This window comes from Tamandua tetradactyla, chromosome 7 (assembly GCF_023851605.1).
Source record: "Tamandua tetradactyla isolate mTamTet1 chromosome 7, mTamTet1.pri, whole genome shotgun sequence".
Lineage (NCBI taxonomy): Eukaryota > Metazoa > Chordata > Mammalia > Pilosa > Myrmecophagidae > Tamandua > Tamandua tetradactyla.
Window position 1 is genome coordinate 29,438,292 of NC_135333.1, and position 9,280 is coordinate 29,447,571.

Genomic DNA, 9,280 nt, shown 5'->3' on the forward strand with positions numbered 1-9,280 from the left:
CTTAGGTCGTCCAACCAGAATGTGGCAGGGTCTGGATCAGAAGGTGGGTCTTCCTGAAAGGACTTCAGCATCTCTCTGTGACAACCTGGGAAGGAATCCAGAAGTTTCCTTGACAGCATAGGCCTGGCAGAGCCCACTCAGGCCTGTCCTGATCTTAGGAGTCCTTGGTTGGCAGGACCCCTTTCCTCCCAACACTAGAACCAACAAGCACCTCAAACTCTTGACCCTACAACTGTGTGCCCTGCACCCTTCCAACTCCCCATCTTGTCCCTCCCTCCCTGTGTCCTCATGGTGTTCCATTGTGAACCTACTCCCATATACCCTCAACTTTCATAGACACAGGCTTAGCAGCTCAATCACTGGTGAACCCAGCCCCAACCCAGGAACCCCACCTTCATAACAGCAATGGGGCATATGGGGGTTGGCTGGCTCTGATGTCCCTTTTGGACCAGGGATTTTCCACTTGCCCATAGCAGTGTAACTACCTTTGTATATGTATGTTGGGGATAGACAAGGGAGATGGTAGGAGTGGGGTTAAGCCAGGCTGCCTGGCCCCTTCTCCTTGTACTCTCTTCAGCCTTGGAATCCACCAAATGCCTTTTTCCTCCCTTCCCCATTCACTGAAGTTGGGGCTTCTGGCACCTTCCTCTCCACCCACCTCCCAGGAGATTTCAGGCTCCATGTTCAAGACCCCACATTCCCAGAACATCTTCTCCTCAGTGACCCCGTTTCACTCCACATCAGCCACCTACTCGCAGGCCCATGCACAAATCTCATCATCACTCTGACCTCTGCCAACTGAGACCCCTCAAACTGCCACGGCACCCCACTTGCCGCCATCACCCCCTTCCCCTCTATGGCAGTGCACACATCAGGAGTAACATCAACTGCATGTCTCAAAAGAGAACAGAATAAAACAGCAGTGGTGTTGATAAGTTTATTCCTCTCTCATAAAAGAAGACCAGAGGCAGGCAGTCCAGGGCTGGTGGGTAGCTTTATCATGGTGTCAGGATTCTGAGCTGCTTCAGTCATGCTACTGCTGCATCCTCAATATCTTTCTCTCACTTCATTGACCAAGAGGGCCGTCCAAGCTCCATCTATCACACCTGCATTCCTGCAGCAGGAAGGTGGCGTGGCAAAGGAGGACATTACTCTGTCTGTTAAGGATCCTTCCCCAAAATTGCTCTTGACATTTCTAAGTTATTGAGCCACATGACCAATCTAGTTGCAAAGGAGGCTGGGAAATGTGCTTAGCTATAAATAGGTACATAGGCAGGGCAGAATGGGAAGGGCCATTAATTGTCTCTGCCATAACTGTTCCTCTGCCATCACGAAGACTTCCACTATCTCCCTAGCCACCCGGTCCTCCAGGCTGCCCCCCCCCACCTCCCCCGGCTCAGTTCAATGGCTCGGTTGCTCATTTGGCCAACACTTTCACATCCACCCTCTAAGTCCCTTTTTGCCCCCAGCCCTCCCTAGTGCTATGACCTGCCTCCTCACAAGTCAGCAGGTGACTGACTCCTCTGCTGAAAAACATCCTGCAGCCACATCACCTCCAGGCCCCCGTGTTCATCTGAATACATATCCTGGGTGCTGGCAAGAGGGCAACACCATGCCTGATCAGGTGTCTGCCCCTTGGCCCAGTCTCCACCAGATGATGGGGAATCCCCCAAATGAAACAGGCATGCAGAGGGACCAGAGAAGGACAAGAAAGAGAAAAAGCAGTCTGGTGGCTGATAGCCAAGAGGAGTCTGCTCTTCACTGGGGACACCATACCTGTCAGTCACTTGAGCCAGAAATGTGGTCATCAGCCTTGGCTCCTCCCTCCCCGCCTTCTTCCAAACCATCAGCCTCATCGGCTCTCCTTTGCCACAGCCATCACCTCCTTACTAGCCTAAACACCTGTATTCCTCCATGAGCTGCCCAGAGCTCCAACATCACCACCCAACAACTCGTGTCTCATGCCTACAGTGCCATCTCATGCCTTCCCTGCACTGGGCCCTCTACCAGGATTGCTCTAGGGTAACCAACGATCCTGGTTTGCCCCAGACTGATGGTGTTCCTGGGACATGGAACTTTCAGTGCTAAAACTGGGACAGAGTGGGTCACTTAATTCCCACCCCAGCCCTCTCCTAGACCAACTCCTGCCTTTCCCGATCTACCCTAGCAGGTCAGATTCTGCACACACCACAGCTGGCCCCATCATCTGGGCCTCAACTTTCTGTTTGTTTGTCTACATAGGAGTTCCTTGGGAACAGGCATCATGTGGGATATATCTAGAATCTTCAGAGCCTAGAATTTGACCAGATACACAGAAAGTGTTGCTATGTGGAAAAGAAGGTGAATCACAGATTCCAAACTTCTATTACCCTAAAGATGCTAGAGAAGATGAATTAAAAACAACACTGAATTTTCAAAAGGCTTGCCACCTTGCTCGTGTATACTGGGAGTGGCACCACTTCTTTGTGAGGCCATCTGGCAACATCTGCCGACATCTCTGGCACCAGATCTGGCAATTCCATATCTAAAATGTATGTTACCAAGAGATATGAGTCCATATAGGAAATATGGTATGCACCGATTAATTCAGGCAGTGACAAGGTTGGAGACATGTGCATCGGTAGAGGACAGGTGACAAGTAAATTGGGGCCACCCACACAGTGGGATAAAACAAAAAGAAGGGGGCAGTTTTCTGCTCTCACAAGCTGAAGGTGCTATGTACCCCAGAAAAATGCTGTGTTTTCATTCATTCTTGTGGGTGCGGCCCTATTGTGGGTGGGACCTTTTGATTAGGTTATCTCAACTGAAAAGTGACCCACTCAATTCAAGACGCGGTTTAATCCTTTACTGGAGTCCTTTATGAGAGGATAAAATGAAGAAAAAGTTGAGAGAAAGTTTAGAAAGAAAAGCCCGGAGATGCTAGAAGAGGACCCACAGAAGCTCAGAGAGGAGGCCACTGGAACCAGGAGCTGAAAGCAAGGAAGCCCAGGAGAGAAAGACCAGCAGACACCGACCATGGGCCTTCCCATGTGGCAGAGGCGTCCCTGATGCCAGCAGCTTTTCTTCAGAGTCCAGGTATCATCCTATTGAAACCTTAATTTGGATATTTTCATAGCCTTAGAAAATGTAAATTCTAAGTTAATAAATCCCCATGGTATACTGCATTACGGCAGTTTTAGTAATCTGAAACAGACAGTTACATGAAAAAAGCAACGTTAAGTAACGTGCCAAGGGTCACACAGAAGTAAAAGGGGGAATGTGATTGAGTGGGGATGAATGTGGGCAAATGTGAGTGGGTGCAAATGTGTCTGTGTGTGAATGTGTGTGTCTGTGAACTTGTGTGAACACACATTGAGTGGCTCTAAGGGAATCCCTAGAAACTGGGAGCAAAGTTTCCCTCCCAGGAGGGGAGCTGGGAAACCCTGAAAACAGAAGAGAGAGAGGAACTTTCTCAAGCAACCTTTTGCACTCTTCTAACCTTGTTTCACAAAAGCATAATACCATTTCAAAAAATAAATATGAGTAAAACCAAAACCAAAATTAAAAAGAATGGGACCCAAGGAATGAGCAAATGTTCTAGAGTCACCAGGTCTGAAGGATTATCTAACCGCCCTCCTCACTGCACAGGTTGAACCCAGAAGGGAAGCTTCTTGTCCCAGGGAGCACCACTTGTCTTCTGACTGGCAGGCCAGAGTCTTATTATAGGGGGACCATCAGAAAAACTCTAAAGATCCTCAGAAAGGTTCTTAAAAAATTGTTTCCCCCCCCCCTTTTCTGTGGGAAAAAGGTAGCTTGAAAAGATTCCTTTAACTTTTTTCTTATTCCTTAGCAAGTTTCACCCAGATCTGTGATGTTTCTCAGAAGACAATATAGATGTTGCAACAAGGTAAAGTGAGCATGTGATGTTTGCAAAGTGTCTGTGAGAAGTTCCTCTCTATCAAGAAGTTTTGCTTGCTTGTCCTTTTTCTTTTTAAGTGTTTTAATTAAAGCATCGGAAAAAATAAAATTTCCTTTAAGAAGGTTGTGCCTGACTGTTGCCACTGCCTACAGTGTCTGCTTTGAGGAAAGTATTTTGCTGGGGTTAGAAATTGGTTCCCACTCTGGAAAGATGCTCCAGGTATGAGTGGCCCCAGAAGCCGTGTTCTGAAGACCCCAGAGGAGTGAAAACCAGGCCCCCTTCAGGCAGGGGCAGGGCAGAGCAGGTCTGAGTACCACCTAGCCTTGAACTGCGCAGACATAAAATAAAACTCTCTGCAAGTCCTTGCCTCCAGACGCCCTGGCATTTCTGTCTCACGACCACCTCAAGAATTGAGATAAGGCGCAGCTAAGAGAAAAGAAGTCGCCGCATTTAGCATGCCCTGAAACATTCCAGGAAAAGGTGGGTCTCCTCCCCAGAAAGAAGGAAGATCTGGGTAAGTGCAAAGGCTCTGAAGGGACTGAGCCAGCACCAAGAACTCACAGGTAACGGACCCTTTGGGCAGCACTCAGGGAAGCTGAGTGTCATTACTCTCCTGGCAAGAGCACTCACATCACAAGACTTTCCCCACTGGTGTCTTTCACATATGTCCTGTGCTGGGTTCAAAGCAAGAGTCCCTTGATGTCATTTACATTTATACAGGGCTCTAGGCTCACTCCACGGGCCACCTCAGTTGTACTGCAAAGACACCGTGGACCAAACGGGACTCTGGGACAGCTGGAAGTTAACTCAATTACATTCTACTCTCTTGGCCTCCCACTATCAGAATTTGCTACACTCATGAAAGAAGGAAACTCAGCATACCCTTAACGGAAGAAAAATCCCAGTGTCTGACTGTTCCTGTTGAGGCAGCAGCTGGCAGATGTTTCTCCTGAGAAGCAGAAAGAATGGGTCTGCCACCTCCCTCCTCCCAGAGAGGAGGCTGGGAGGGCCTTTGGCTAAGAATTTAATTGAATCTTTGCAGGCAGGAATTTCAAAGCACTATTAGCAGCTTCTCGGCAGCTGAGGGAGCAGCACCTGAGCGCAGAATCTTCACAGGGCCCCGTTCTCACTCTGGGCAGGTCCAGTAGGCAGGTGCCAAGGCTGAAGCTAAAGGAACAAGTACCCCTGGGCAGGAGAAGAGGATCAAAGCCCGGGCACCACGGAGGGAAGAGGCCATACCTCGTGGTAGGTTTGGTCAGGGATCCCCCCTAGTGTGCCCACGGGGGCAGGAACCCAAGGGGAGGTGGGTGGGCGGGGACCATGGCACACAGGAGACTCCGTCTACCGGAGAGCCCGCCGGTGGGAATGTAAACTTAACACTGCCAGAATATATGAATTTTCAGGGGAAGCTGAAATTTTGGAAGCGGAAAAAAAAAAAAGGTGAAATCCTCGCATTAGAAATATGAGCCATTAATTCTAACTTCAACACAACACAAAACACACCGCTGGCCATGGGAGACGTCTGACGAAGGGGCGCTTTCAGACGGAGGAGGGGAGCTCTTCCAAGGCAAGCGATCAGGTTGGGACTGGGGTGTCCCCGGAAGGCGCTCCTCTGGCAGAGATGTTTCTGTGCAGGTGCCGTCCCTGGATATTTAACTTACATCGTGGTCACGTAGCATCTTTTGCAAATATTCCCTGTGTTTGACTAACTTCATTCCTGTGTCCTAAGTTACTGAGCCAGAGCTTAATTTCCCAGTCTCCCGTTGGGGGAAGGGCGGGGAGGGGATAGAGTGACCCGCCTCCCCCAGTCAGACGGTTCTAAATCTCAGGCTGGGAGAATGAGCATGTGACCAAGACCTCCTCATTAAAAGGCTCAAGTTTAAGCATGTGACCAGTCTCTACCAATCACAAATCTCAGCTGTAAAAGTCTGGGTGGAAGAGTGAGCATGTGACCAGAATCCACCAATCAGAAGTCTCAGCTCGAGCTCTTGGGAGCCATCTTGTGAGTTAGCAGGGAAAGGACTCCTCGAAGTTTCTGAGGATGACAGTGGGACGTCACATTTGAGAGTTGCAGTGGGTACATCCCTCAAAGCCTGATTCCTCCCAGAAGAGCTTTAGGAATATCCTTGTTTCAGTTCTTTTTCTAATGAAAAAAGACCCTAGCCAGGTTGGGTCCTGTGGTTTTGGGACAGAAAGTCTTGCTGACAGGAGGAATGATGCTGTAGCGCAGGGATTTAAGATTTACTATCGTCTTAATTATCACCCCGCCCCCTCAACAAAGACTGACCACCCTGGGTGATGGTGAGGTGGCAGTCAAGAAAGAGTGTCCCACAGGGACCTTTACTTGCCCTACGGGTCCCGCATCAGCATGTTGTGAGCGTGGGACACTGGGTGTGGGGGAGGGGGTGGGCAACACAGGAGGGTCTAAGAACAAAAACCTCCTGTGCCTACTGTGCCCCTGCTGGAGGTGACGCTAAAAGGGGAAGGATTGACTTCCTGGGCTGGCTGTATGGTTGCACTGCTGACTTTTCAGGGCCTGTCCCAGGGCCTCTCACACCCCAGTTAGCTGGCTGACCTTGCAGTCTCTGACTGGCTCCCACTTTGAGTGGTTGCTTAATAAAGAGACAGGCTGTGGGCTTTCAGAGCTAGCTGAGGCCCTCATGTTTGGTGGGTGGCTGGTTTCGCTTTCAGAGTGACTGAGAGACAGCCCGGCTCTGAATCTTCCCACCCTCCATGAAGTCACAAACCCACCCTAGCTTGTCAGAACTAGGTCAGGCTTATGCCCTGTTTAGCAAATTCTCCTTCCCTGAAGTGGGGAGGGTCTGGCACCCCTCATACCAGTTTCCCACCTCCACTTGGAGTGGAGTTCTTGTCGTGTGCCAGGGGTGCCTGGAGGGGACAGGAATGTGGGAGGGCCAGCAGAGAGCATCAGATCACCCCACCCCACCCCACCCCACCGCCATCCTTCCAGCTTCTCTGCACCCCCTCACGCTTTGCCCAGCAGTCAAACCACCAACACCTGCCACCCCAATGCCAGATAGTAAGACAAGAACATTCATCTCTTCCGTTCCACTTCTTTTCGGTCCCACCCCCAACCCCAGGCTAGAGGCTCCTCCCAAGAGACATGAGCACTGAGCTGGGAGTCTGGAGACCTGGGTTTGGGTTCCAGTAGCACCAACAACTCAATAGTCACATGTCCTTCCTTCCCTGTAGGTCATGGAACAGGCTGTGGCTAACTCCAGCTAAACAACTGGTTGAAATAATCTGGAATTGATCACAAGTTCTGGAGAAAGCTGAAGACCCAGGCCTTAGGAGGTGCAGATCCCAGACCCTTCCCTGTAAGGCATTAACCTCCAGCTATTTATGAATTCTCAAGAAAAGGTCTCATTGCTTGAGGTTGGATCAAATGCCCACCTCTGGACTAAAGAAGGCAGGGTGCTTTGATTGACAGCTCAATCAAGACTTTACCTAATATAGGATTTTAGATCCCCAAAGAGAAATGACGTGCTGCTACCAGAAGCTGGGGGGCAGAATGAATGCTGGGCAAGCAAGAACTGAAGGTGCTCAGTCTCCTGTCTTTGGGCCCAACCTCCCCAACCCACAAGTACAGGCTTGGATTGGACAATCCCAAAGGCAATTCCAGGCAATTCCAGGCAGTTCTCTGATTGAGGGAAGCCAAACCAGGCATCTTCTCTCAGACTTAGAGATGAGGCTTTCCTCACCTCCTTCGGAGGGGGTCCTGATATGGGGATCCTTTGCAGCCTTGAGTCTCCTCTCCTGTTAAGGAAAGAGCCAAGGGGGTCAGGGCTGTCCCCTGAGTGGAAAGGAGGGAACTTCACTCCCCACCCTGTACTCCACGTGGGACTTGAACCTGCAACTTTGATGTCATGGGCCCCCCAGAGCTCATGAGATGACCTAAAAACAGATGCAGGACACCAGGCTGCATCATCCCCTCAAGGGACACAGAATGAAGACCACTGGGTAGCTGCCTGGGTGACTCCAGATCCAAGTGACTCCAGATCCAAGATTGGGGTGGGATCGGCAGCACTGACCAGGAATCCCACTCTCATCTCAAGAAAGTTCCTTGCTGCTCCAGACTGCTTTTTGCGGGTTACCATGTGGGGCCCTGTGAGATGGCAAGACAAAGACTCTCGCTCCGTTTCACAGATGAGGGCACAACAGGAGAGGCGGCTGCCGAGGGCAGAGCTGAGACCCATCCCCACCCCCACATCTAGTCTCCCAAGCCACGATTCTCCCTGCTGTATCACCCTACCCTCTCTCTTCCACCTCGCCCACCCCAACCCTTCTGTCTCTTAAAAAGTGTCGAGGAACCATAACCTCACACCTCCCCAAGCCAGCGGTCAGGGCACCAAAACCAGCCTGACCAGCCCCGCGGGAAGCCGGAGGTGTGGGGTTGGGGGGAAGCAAGGTATGGCGAAGGGGCCACTTTGATCAGGAGGATGTGGCTGATGGTTTCAGGCCTGCGGCCCCAGCCCAGAAGTGCTGCTGGCACGCTGGCTGAAGTCACCTGTGTCTTTCCCGCTCCCCTAGCCCTGGCAGCAGGAAGCAGGGGGCGGCAGGAGCGAGTGGGGTGGGGAGGTAGAGCAGGGGTGGTAGAAGCTGTGACGAGTGTTGTTTGGGCTGTTATACTCACCCCAGCCAGCCCGGACACTCGAGAGAACGGGCCCCCAGGGAGCCACCTTGCCCTCTTCCTGTTTCTCTTCTCAGCTCTCTCCTAAACTCATCTCCTGCCCCCAACACCTGTCTGAGCACAGACCACCTAGCCTCCCAGGCCTAAGGCATCACCAAACCTCGGGCATACAGAGCCACGAAGGACCCAGGGGGCAGAATGCTACAGAAGTTCTCGAAGTCATGCCTTCCCTGAGAGGTGCCAGGTTACAGCATCTAACAGGTTCCCAGCCCTTGCTACATGCCAAGCCCTATGGTAAGCACTTCCCATGTATTAACTCCCCCATCTTCTCCATGTTTGGCTTGCTTTAGCATTCCCTGGGAACTTGTCAGAAATATAGACTCTCAGGCCCCACCCCACATCTGCTGAATCAGAATTTGCATTTTAACAAAATCTCTAGGTGATTTGCCTGCACGTGAAAGTTTGAGAAATTTTGTGTGTTAGCTAGAGTTCTCTAGAGAAACAGAAACAGCAGGAGATATCCATAGATACAAAATGTATGGAAGTGTGTCAGTGTCTCACGTAACCATGGAAATGTAAAGTCCAAGGTTTGTAGGGCAGACCACAAGCTGGTAACTCCAATGAAGTTCCTCAGCGAACTCTCAGGAGAGGCTGGCTGGACAACCGTAGGAATGGAAGAGTCTACAACCCAAAGGGCAAGCTGTGAAGCTGGTGACTCCGATGAAGGGTCA

The 9,280-nt window shown here is 50.9% G+C and overlaps 2 long non-coding RNA genes across 2 annotated transcripts; one reads left to right on the plus strand and one right to left on the minus strand.

Moving 5' to 3' along the window:
* Window positions 1–933: 933 nt before the first annotated feature.
* LOC143689551 (uncharacterized) lies at window positions 934–6,348 on the minus strand. Its single transcript, XR_013178827.1, has 3 exons — window positions 5,402–6,348; window positions 4,781–4,847; window positions 934–1,114 (listed from the first exon to the last, which is right to left on the minus strand). It is a non-coding gene; the product is annotated as an uncharacterized LOC143689551 (long non-coding RNA).
* LOC143689552 (uncharacterized) lies at window positions 5,849–8,997 on the plus strand. The gene is made up of 3 exons (XR_013178828.1): window positions 5,849–5,971; window positions 7,112–7,236; window positions 8,627–8,997. It is a non-coding gene; the product is annotated as an uncharacterized LOC143689552 (long non-coding RNA).
* The last annotated feature ends 283 nt before the right edge of the window (window positions 8,998–9,280 follow it).